The sequence below is a fragment of the Notechis scutatus genome, chromosome 4 (assembly GCF_049901735.1).
Source record: "Notechis scutatus isolate UNSWTSFEM ecotype Mainland chromosome 4, rNotScu1.2, whole genome shotgun sequence".
NCBI classification, from domain to species: Eukaryota; Metazoa; Chordata; class Lepidosauria; order Squamata; family Elapidae; genus Notechis; species Notechis scutatus.
In genome coordinates this window covers 95,219,920-95,229,960 of record NC_142012.1, presented here as the reverse complement: position 1 = coordinate 95,229,960, position 10,041 = coordinate 95,219,920, and the positions used below count along the sequence as shown (strand labels likewise).

Here is a 10,041-nt window from a genome sequence, read left to right as displayed (position 1 = left end):
CCAGTCTTCTTCCTATCACAAACTTTCATTCATTTGTTGCTTTTATTTTGATAGTTCATACAAATTATTATCAGGCATTGTTTTAATGAGCAGATCATTATTTCATAATAGATTTACTTCTAAAACAGAATTAAATCACAATCCATAGAGGCTCCACATGAGCATTAGAAATAGGAAACCTCTTTTAAAATACCATTGTGATATTCTGCAGTTTGTTATGAATTATTTTTAATTTAATTAATTTTTTGGGTAATGTATTATAGATACTGGGCTAAAGAGTAATTCATGCATCTTTGAAAACATAAGAACAGGTGCAATTCCTTCCTACAGTTTCATTAATTGCTGATTGGTATGCATAGACCAATATGTCTTTGGAGCATCTATGGATGGGAATTTTTAAAAAATGACAGCACCAACCACATGATCAAAGCCCACCACTCTATAAAGCCTTAGTAAAACCACATCTAGAATACTGCATCCACTTTTGGGCACCACACTATAAAAAAGATGTTGAGACCTTAGAAAAAGTGCAGAGAAGAGCAATCATGATGATTAGGGGACTGGAGGCTAAAACATACAATGAACCGTTGCAGGAAGTGGGCATGGCTAGTCTAAGTGAAGAGAAGGACCAGGGGAGACATGATAGCAGTGTTCCAGTATTTGAGGGGCTGCCACAGAGAGGAAGGGGTCAATCTATTTTCCAAGGAACCCGAAGACCAGGCAAGGAATAATGGATGGAAACTGATCAAGGAGAGATTCAAACTAGAAATGAGGAGAAATTTTCTGACAGTGAGAACAATCAACCAGTGGAACAGCTTGTCTTCGGAAATTGTGGGAGCTTCATTGCTTGAGACTTTCAAGAAGAGACTGTCTGCCACTTTTCATTAAACAGTATCAGTAGTGTTATTACTGTGCTATTTCATAAAAATGATTTCAAAAGATGACATTCAAATAAATGACAATTGATTATTTGATTAGTTTATATTTAGATCCATCTAGCATTTTACATAGCAAAGGTTTTATCAAAATACCAAAATTACAAAGTATGTACTGAAAGTTTGGCTTTTATACACTATTCACCCATAGTGTAATAACTTACTAAAATGTCTTACACACTTGTTATTGTATTGTTGAATTTAGAATTGTATAAAGTGCATAAATCTTCTGCAGCTTGTTGTCTGAAATGTATTGGATTCTATTTCCAGAATTTTCCTTCAATACAACCAAAATTGTGAAAATGTACACATGTTAAAATGATAATGTATCATCCATTTAATATTCCCATTTCTTTATAGAAGTCTGCTGGCATAGTATTTGAAATTCATATACCAAAATATAGGCAATCAACGGCAACATGGAAATAGGACTCATTTTCTTAATAATTATTTCCAGTTTTCCATAATATGGTTTTCTTATATTTCAGATATTCTTCTTCCTACATTTTCATGAAGATAATATTGTTTACCTATCATAACTAAGAGTTATTAACTGTGAAATACATCACTTTGGACAAGATAAAATATATATCTCCGTAGAATTAAATGTACAACTTCTACTATATAATTGCTAGAATGCATTTTGTTTTGTTCCCTGGAAGGTGATTTTCATGCTGCATGAATCCTAGGTTTTAATTCAGGAAAAGCATTTTCTATTAAACATACTTGTGTTCTAGATTGTTCTCCATACCCATATGACCATTTTTTTAAAAAAAAAAATGCAGTTAAAAAAAAAAAAGATTTTTGCACTATCCATACTCTTTGCAATGTATAACATCCTATTGTATCTCTGGTCAAGATATACTGGCTTTTCTGGCCGCCATGTTTGATTGCTTGGTTGTGGGGAGGCTGGTTCAAACAGTGGCACAGCAAGTAGTAGAGGACAAATTTGTGTTTAACTTGCCCGACTACGAGAAAATCAATCACGTGGTGGTCTTCATGCTGGGAACTGTGCCCTTTCCGGAGGGTATGGGTGGATCAGTCTACTTCTGCTACCCCGACGAGAATGGTGTGGCCGTGTGGCAGCTCCTTGGGTTTGTCACGAATGACAAACCAAGTGCCATTTTTAAAATTTCTGGTCTAAAATCTGGTAAAGGCAGTCAGCATCCGTTTGGAGCCATGACTATCCCCCAAATTTCTTCTGTGGCCCAGATTGGGATTTCTGTGGAGCTGCTCAAACTCTTGGCTCAACAGACTCCTATAGCAAGTGCTGCCGTATCGTCAGTCAATTCATTCACAGGGTTCACTCAAAAGATGTTGGACAATTTTTATAACTTCGCGTCATCCTTTTCTGTTACTCAGGCCCAAATGAGACCCAACCCATCAGAAGCTTTTATTCCTGCAAACGTAGTTCTGAAATGGTACGAGAATTTCCAAAGAAGACTAACTCAAAACCCTTTTTTAAAAAAAAACATAATCCCGAGTCAGTGTCTTGGGAGTTCACTCGAACAAGCAGACAGAGCTTAAAAGATGCAATATGCCGAGCCTGCTGAAGGACATCCAGATGAATGCCTAAATTTGAGATGAAGGGAGGAGAAAAATAAAATACCTTAGCTTTTGTAATACTTCTGGGACTTTGATTTAAAATTAAAACTTAATGAGTAATCATTGCAGCATGTCCTGTTTTCAAGTTAAAAACTATAACCCGGGAAACCTACAATGTGTACAGAAAACATGATCAATAATATTAACAAGAATAAATATTTTGATTTGGCAAAAAAAAGAAGAAGATATACTGGCTTTTCTCTGTTCCCTTTTGGGTGTCACACTGGATAGAAGTTTGAGAGAATGTAGGGTGTATTAGCTTTAAATCTGAGCTCTGTAGACCTGCCGGCACCATTAACAATAGTGGAGGCTCAGCACTTTGAACAGATATTATTTATTTTCACTAGCCAGCAAAGATTAAATATCAAGCCCCCCTATTATTAGTGCTAGTGAAGCTCAGATTAACTGTATGATTAATTACTGAAGTCAGAATCATGGACAGAGAGTTTTTCCAGAAGTGGTTAAACCCTTCTTTTTAATAGGACTTGTAATTTACCATTTCACTAATATCAGGACCCTTCTTGGCTTTAATAAGACTTGCCAGCCTCTCAGAACTTCAAAGTAATGGGAAGCACTGTTTTCCAAACTCTTAATGATAATTAAGAACATTTCTTTTGATTCTGATTTTCCCCAAATGGTATACTTTTGATATGTCAATGAAAGGCAAGGAAACTTTCTAAAATTACAATAGCCGACTAAAACTAATTGTCATTTAAATGTTACAACAGGGTAGGATTGGATCCCATTTGAACTAGAGCTGTGTCCTTTGAAATGGGCTACCTTGTGAAGATGCCATTTGGGATTTAAAAATAAAATAAAATCTTGAGACATTAAAGGGGCCTCAGGAATGACAATGGGAAGAAATGTGCCTCCCTTCCCTCAATTATTCCAGATTTCAAAATGCCGTTTGCATCTGGGAACCGCTAATTCTACAGCATTAAGAAATCAATCCATTGATAACAAGCCAACAAGCAAAACTTGGATTGCTTCAAAGGCCTGTCGCAAAAAAGCAGTGTGTCAAAGCTATAAGGTTCTCTCCCTGCCCATTACCCCCTCCCCACAATCCTTTAGCAATACTGGCTGGGTAGGGATATATCCTGCCCACTTAAGCAGAGATAACACCTCTGCTATGGTACGGTTAATAACTAGATAGGGGAATGACATCCTCCACTTTTGACTTTGATGCTAGGAGAGCAGCACTGTCTCCTCATTGGCGTCAAACAGTCCTCCTAAAGCATCCACACAATTTCAATTATTACAAGGCAACGTTACATGGATGAAGCCTGGTATAAAATAAAGTAATTACTTTAATTAGGCTGCCAAAAAGGGACTAGAGAGCCACTGGCTGCCTAAATACTTGCCTTTTGTTGACTTAATGTTGGAGAGGTCCTGAATAGAAACTTCAAAGTGTAAAGGGCTAAACTGCTCCTTAATTAGCCGAGGCAAAGTTAGGAAACACAGCAAAACAACAACAAAATCCTTCATTTGCTTTTGGGCGGGGAGTTCAAAATAAAGATTGTTTGGTTTCCTTTGTGGATGACCCTGCATTAGGGTGATTTGTCTGTGAAGAGCTTTGAAGAGGCACTTATGTTCAAAGGGGAAGATTTTCGTTTTAATTAGAGTAGTCCTTCCAAACAGTACAAGATTGACAGTCAAAAAAGCCAGGGATTTCTAACTACTTTGCACAAGCATTAAAATCAGTATTCACAGTGGCGACCACAAAGATTAATACATTTCACTGGGAAGCAGAAATAAGCCTAAGGATTCCTTAACCTGGACTCACTGGTTGCCAGATCCTAAGCGGGAAGGCCAGCAGAATACAATATCTAGAGGATACTGCTTCCAGCATTATTATTATTTTATTTTATAATACATATAATTTCTTTCCAAAAATCAGTGGTTCTCAACTTGTGACACCCATAATGCGCTAGGTAGGACACTGAAATATTCTAAACTGTACTCTGTGCCAATTTTCAAAACATTAATCATAAGAGAAAGACTGGGTGATGGTCAGGTGATTCTTGATTTAGAAAAATCTTGATATGCCTTATAAAAGAATCACCCCTTAAGGACTCATAGTTGTCTATGGCTTTGTTGCTGGTCTCCAGAACACACCTCTCAGCACAATATCCCCAATTAGCAGCAGACTCTACCACTATTTCAGTGTTTCTGGAAGGAGAAGCAGAAAAATGGCAGTATTATCAGTGGTGGGAATCCAATTTTTTTTACTACTGGTTCTGTGGGTGTGGCTTGGTGGGCGTGGCAGGGGAAGGACACTGTAAAATCTCCCCACTCCAGGGGGAAGGTTACTACAAAATCCCCACTCCCTTCCCACCCTACTCACTGGTTTTCCAGCTCCGTTCTCCAGTGCAAGGCAACAAAAGAAGACCCAGCCGATCAGCTGGGACTTGGGAGGCAGAGAATAGTCAGAGGTGGTATTTGCCTGTTCTCTGAACTACTCAAAATTTCCACTATCAGTTCTCCAGAACTGGTCAGAATCTGCTGAATACCACCTCTGCACCTCAGCCTTAACATAGATTAAAAAAATTTAAACAACAAATCTCTCTCTTCCTCTCGCTTTTTCCCCTCCCTCCCTTCCTCCCCCCCTCTCTCTCACCACACACACATACCCTTGTGCCTTTGAATCATTTCCTGGAAACTGTCTGGATAAATCCCTACAATTTTCTAGGCAAGGTTTAAGTTATTTCCCATTGCTTGTTTCCTAGAACTGAGAGAAAGTGACTGGCCAAGATCACCCAGCTGGTTTTGTGCCCAAAATGGGATTAGAACTCACAGTCTGACAAGTTCCTAGTCTAGTCCTTTTAACTGCTACACCAAATTGTCTCTGGCTCCACCCACGTTCAACAGTAAATTGCCATAGCTAATCTCTAAGATTAACTTTCATGGACCAAAGGAAAAAAAAAAGGAGTTATTCAAAATCATCACAATTTTTTAAAGGTTTTGATTTGCCAAAATCACAACCAACACTTTCTTGTCTAAAGCCACTGGATCTGATTTTATGACATATTTCTAAATCTCAGGTGGTGGCGTAGTGGTTAGAATGCAGTACTGCAGGCTACTTCTGCTGACTGCCGATTACCAGCAATTCAACAGTTTGAATCTCACCAGGTTCAAGGTTGAATCAGCCTTCCATCCTTCCGAGGTCAGTAAAATGAGGACTCAGGTCATTGGAGGTAATATGCTGACTTTGTAAACCACTTAGAGAGGTCTGTAAAGCATTGTGAAGCGGTATATAAGTCTAAGTGCTATTGCTATTGCTCAGTGTTATCAAAGCTATGCCTCTCTTCAACATTGGGACCAGGGATGGGATGCTACCGGTTCTGCCCAGCTCTATAGAACTGGTAGCTCTGAAGAGCAGCAGACACAGAACTGGTTCTGTGTCTGCTGCTGTTTGGCCCACCCGCCCACCTGGGCTATTACCTGACCTTTATTTCCTGCTTTTTCAACCTCAGCTGCTTTACGCGGCATAGCTGAGGTTGAAAAAGCAGTAAAAAAATGGTTTTTCAAACGCTGCGCACCCACATGCAGTGCTTTTTAGCTGTCCAGGTAGCACAACTGTAGGTGTAGTACACACGCGTGTAAAACATAATCACCGAACCAGTGCTAACACTGGTTGAATCCCACCCCTGATTGGAACCAACTGTTTTATTCAAGTCTCCTCAATCTAGATGACTCTGCCAGCTCAGAATTAGAAGAGTGAAGTCCACTAACTGCCGTGGAAAACTGATATATGTTTAACACAGAAATTAAACACACGTGCATATGAGCAAACACAGTCATTGGTGGAAAAAGATCTGGTTATATCCACTTGTATTCTAGACCATTGCACGAGCAACAGTCCTTTTACTACCATATAAACGTAGTGTAAGAGTGACAGTTTCTAAGGTGATAGACGGCCACCAGTGTGTCTTATCTACAGTGAAATTGTCGCCAAACATCTTTCATGCTAATGAAAAACACACACAGACGGTTGCACTCTCTGCTTCTTTGTCAGCGTCTAGCTACACAAGGCTAGCATGTAACTGCTCCAGGCTGTTTGTCTATTCTAATACCCATGGAGACAACAGCCTGCTTATGTCATAAACCACATCTATCACCACAAGCTTCATTCCTTTATTCTTGATTTAATAATGTTTGAAGGAAGCATCACTTCTCTGTCTCTCTTCCTTCTAAGCACAAAGGCAACATTTATGGTTCAAAGATCTAAACCATGTCTTGGACAGAGACGAGCAGAAAACAGCATGAATATCAGCGCTGAATCTTTTATACAGAGTTAGGAAGTGAATGTCTACAGCAAGCAATGCAGTGCACTCAAATGGCTTCTACGGGGTCACCAACATCTACGCTTCAGTCTAGATGTTACAAGCCATAGCAAAACCTCCTCCATGTAATATAAAAAAGTCTGTCGTCATCTGTCCTGATTAATAACATTTAACAATCCTTGGTGATATTGCAGTTGTCTATCACAGAACTTCTTTTGGAGGGATTCCAGAAAAGATATTGAGATGAAGGAAGTAGGGGAAAAAAATAGTATGCCAAAATTAAACAGTCATCTGATATTCTTACAACAATCCAATAATAAGAGCTAGAAAGTAATGTGCTATGAACTTCTTAGATATAAAATCCTCAAACCTCACACAGTTATGCTCCTCTGTATTCTCTGTATTGTAGCACTAGGATTAGGAAAAAATTACGAGGCCATCTTCAAGAAATCCCTGCTCTTCAGCATGATAGAAAATGTAATGGTACCATTTGCAATTCAGAGCAGAGTTGGTGTTCAGCAGGTTCTGACTAGTTCTGGAGAACCGGCAAATACCACCTCTGACTGGAGATTTTACAGTATCCTTCCCCTGCCACGCCCACCAAGCCACGCCCACAGAACCAATAATAAAAAAAATTGAATCCCACCACTGATTTGGAGGCATTGAATGAGCAAGGAGGCTGGTTATTATTTCTCAGCTAAATTTACCTCAAAAGATTTGGATTTTTACAAAATACATAGTGAAGTAATTCAAGATTTTAGTTTCAAATTGTAATACCTCTTTCCTTCTGCATTTGTTGACTCTATTGTCCTTTTCTTACTGGACTAAGGGTATTTGCTCTGTTACTGCCCACCTGTTGAATCACAGATGATTTCAATTTAAATTAAGAATAGAGCTGGAAAAAAACCTTGGAGATCTTCTAGTCAAATCCCCTCCTCAAGCATGAGACCTATACCCGTGATGGCGAACCTATGGAACGTATGCCGGAAGTGGCATACAGAGCCACCTCTGCTGGCACACAGGCCTTCGCCCCCGATCAGGCCCACTGAGCATGCGCGCATGCCTCCTGCCAGCCAGATGATTATCGGGTATCCGCTGCACATGTGTGGGGGGTGGGGCATGCGTGGAAGATGTGTGCGCATGCGCAGAGGTGAGAGGCACATGCAGGGGGTCACGCACACATGTACAGGGGACGAGGAGGTCCCGTGTGCATTGCATTCTGGGTGCAGGCACACGACGATGAAAAGGTTAGCCATCACTGCCCTATGCCATTTCAGACAGGTGGCTGTCCAGTCTCTTCTTCAAAATCTCCAGTGATGGAGCACCCACAACTTCTGAAGGCAAGTTGTTCCACTGATTAATTGTCCTCGCAGTTAGGAAGTTTCTCCTTAATTCCAGGTTGCTTCCCTCCTTGATTAGTTTCCATCCATTGTTTCTCATCCTGACTTCTGATGCTTTGGAAAATAAGTTGACCACTTCTGTGTTAGCCCCTTTAAATATTGGAATTCTGCTATCATGTCACCCCAGTCTTTCTTTTCTCTAGAGTAGCTGTACCCAAATCCATATGTTTTAGTCTCCAGGCTCTTAATCATCTTAGTTGCTCTTCTCTGCATTTTTCCCAAAATTTCAACATCTATTTTGTAATGTGGTGACCAAAACTGGAGGCAGTATTCCAGGTGTGTACTTACTAAAGTTTTATAAAGCAGTAGTTGGTTTTGTTTGTTTGTTTTTGTTTTGGTACTTGATTGTTGAACGACAAAGGGATAATTATAATCCACTATTTGCAGTGTGAAAAAAGTAGATTCGATACATTATGAAGATTGGTCCTGTCAAAAGGGAAATACACCTGCCTTCTCTTACAGCCAGAAAATTTTCCTCAGTTGTCCAATGAGAATTTTTATTCTCATACAGAGGACTCTACTTTGTCCATGTTTAGAAAAGTGTTTTGATTATGTATTTGCACAGGTAAGTGATCAGAGCATGGACAGAAATTTTATTTTCCATAAGTTTAAAGCAAGTTCTTGTTATAAGTACTAGACATCTTAGAGAAAACCAGTTTGGTATAGTGGTCCAAAACACCAGGTTACAAATCAGAAAACCATAAGTTCAAGTCCTGTTTGAAAAGCCTAAAAGTTAATTAGGTGACTTTGGGCCTTTCACTCTTCCTCAGCCCTTGAAAGAAGGCAAAGGGAAACCATTGATAAGAAAAGCGCAGGGAATTGGTTGTGTAGTTGTAAGGATTGAAGGCATTTCAACTCCACCAAAAAATTGCATTAATGAATCTATTCATACGGTATTTTTCTAAAACCTGACATGCCTTGAAGTAGGCTGTTGTGATATCAAGTTAATTCTTATGTTTCTATATGTTTACGGACATGAAGTAGCTATGTTGAGTGACTCACACAGATTGAGATCTGTTTTATGCATCCTGCCTTTCTTTTGAAGGCATACTGGCAAAAGTATTTCCTGTGAAAAGTCTTCTGCAATACTAGCAAATTCCCTAGCAAATCCTACTTTAATTGTCTTGGTCCTTTAAAGCTCCTATTTATAATTTTCGTCATGGAAATTTTAGTTGAACTTCTGCATTCCTAAACTATCAATTGCAGGTTCTCTCGATTTTTATTATCCAAAGTCTGTTGTTTTTCCAATAAGACTTTCTTATTCCTGGTTTCAGATTTTTGCAGCAAACACAGCAGAAGATAATCTGTAATTAGATTAACTTCCAATTAATATGTGTAACATAATCAATGAGCAACTTGTGAGCATGAATGAAGAATGAGCTGTGTATTCAGCTTTCAGTGTTATACTTTGCAGCAGATTCGCTGTGAACTCAGTGAACTTGGGATATGGAAAAAAGAATGTTTGTAGAATAGAATAGAATTCTTTATTGGCCAAGTGTGATTGGATACACAAGGAATTTGTCTTGGTGCAAATACTCTCAGTATACATAAAAGAAAAGATACATTCATCAATAGTCAAGAGTCATTAAGATACAACACTGAATAGAATAGAATAGAATGGAATGGAATGGAATGGAATGGAATGGAATGGAATAGAATAGAATAGAATAGAATAGAATAGAATAGAATAGAATAGAATAGAATAGAATAGAATAGAATTCTTTATTGGCCAAGTGTGATTGGACATACAAGGCATTTGTCTTGGTGCAAATACTCTCAGTGTACATAAAAGAAAAGATACATTCATCAATAGTCAAG

General features: G+C 38.8%; 1 pseudogene across 1 annotated transcript; it reads left to right on the top strand.

Moving 5' to 3' along the window:
• Positions 1-1,815: 1,815 nt before the first annotated feature.
• LOC113420269 (protein Hikeshi pseudogene) lies at positions 1,816-2,724 on the top strand (annotated as a pseudogene). The gene has a single exon (XR_015749346.1). The product of XR_015749346.1 is annotated as a protein Hikeshi pseudogene (transcript).
• The last annotated feature ends 7,317 nt before the right edge of the window (positions 2,725-10,041 follow it).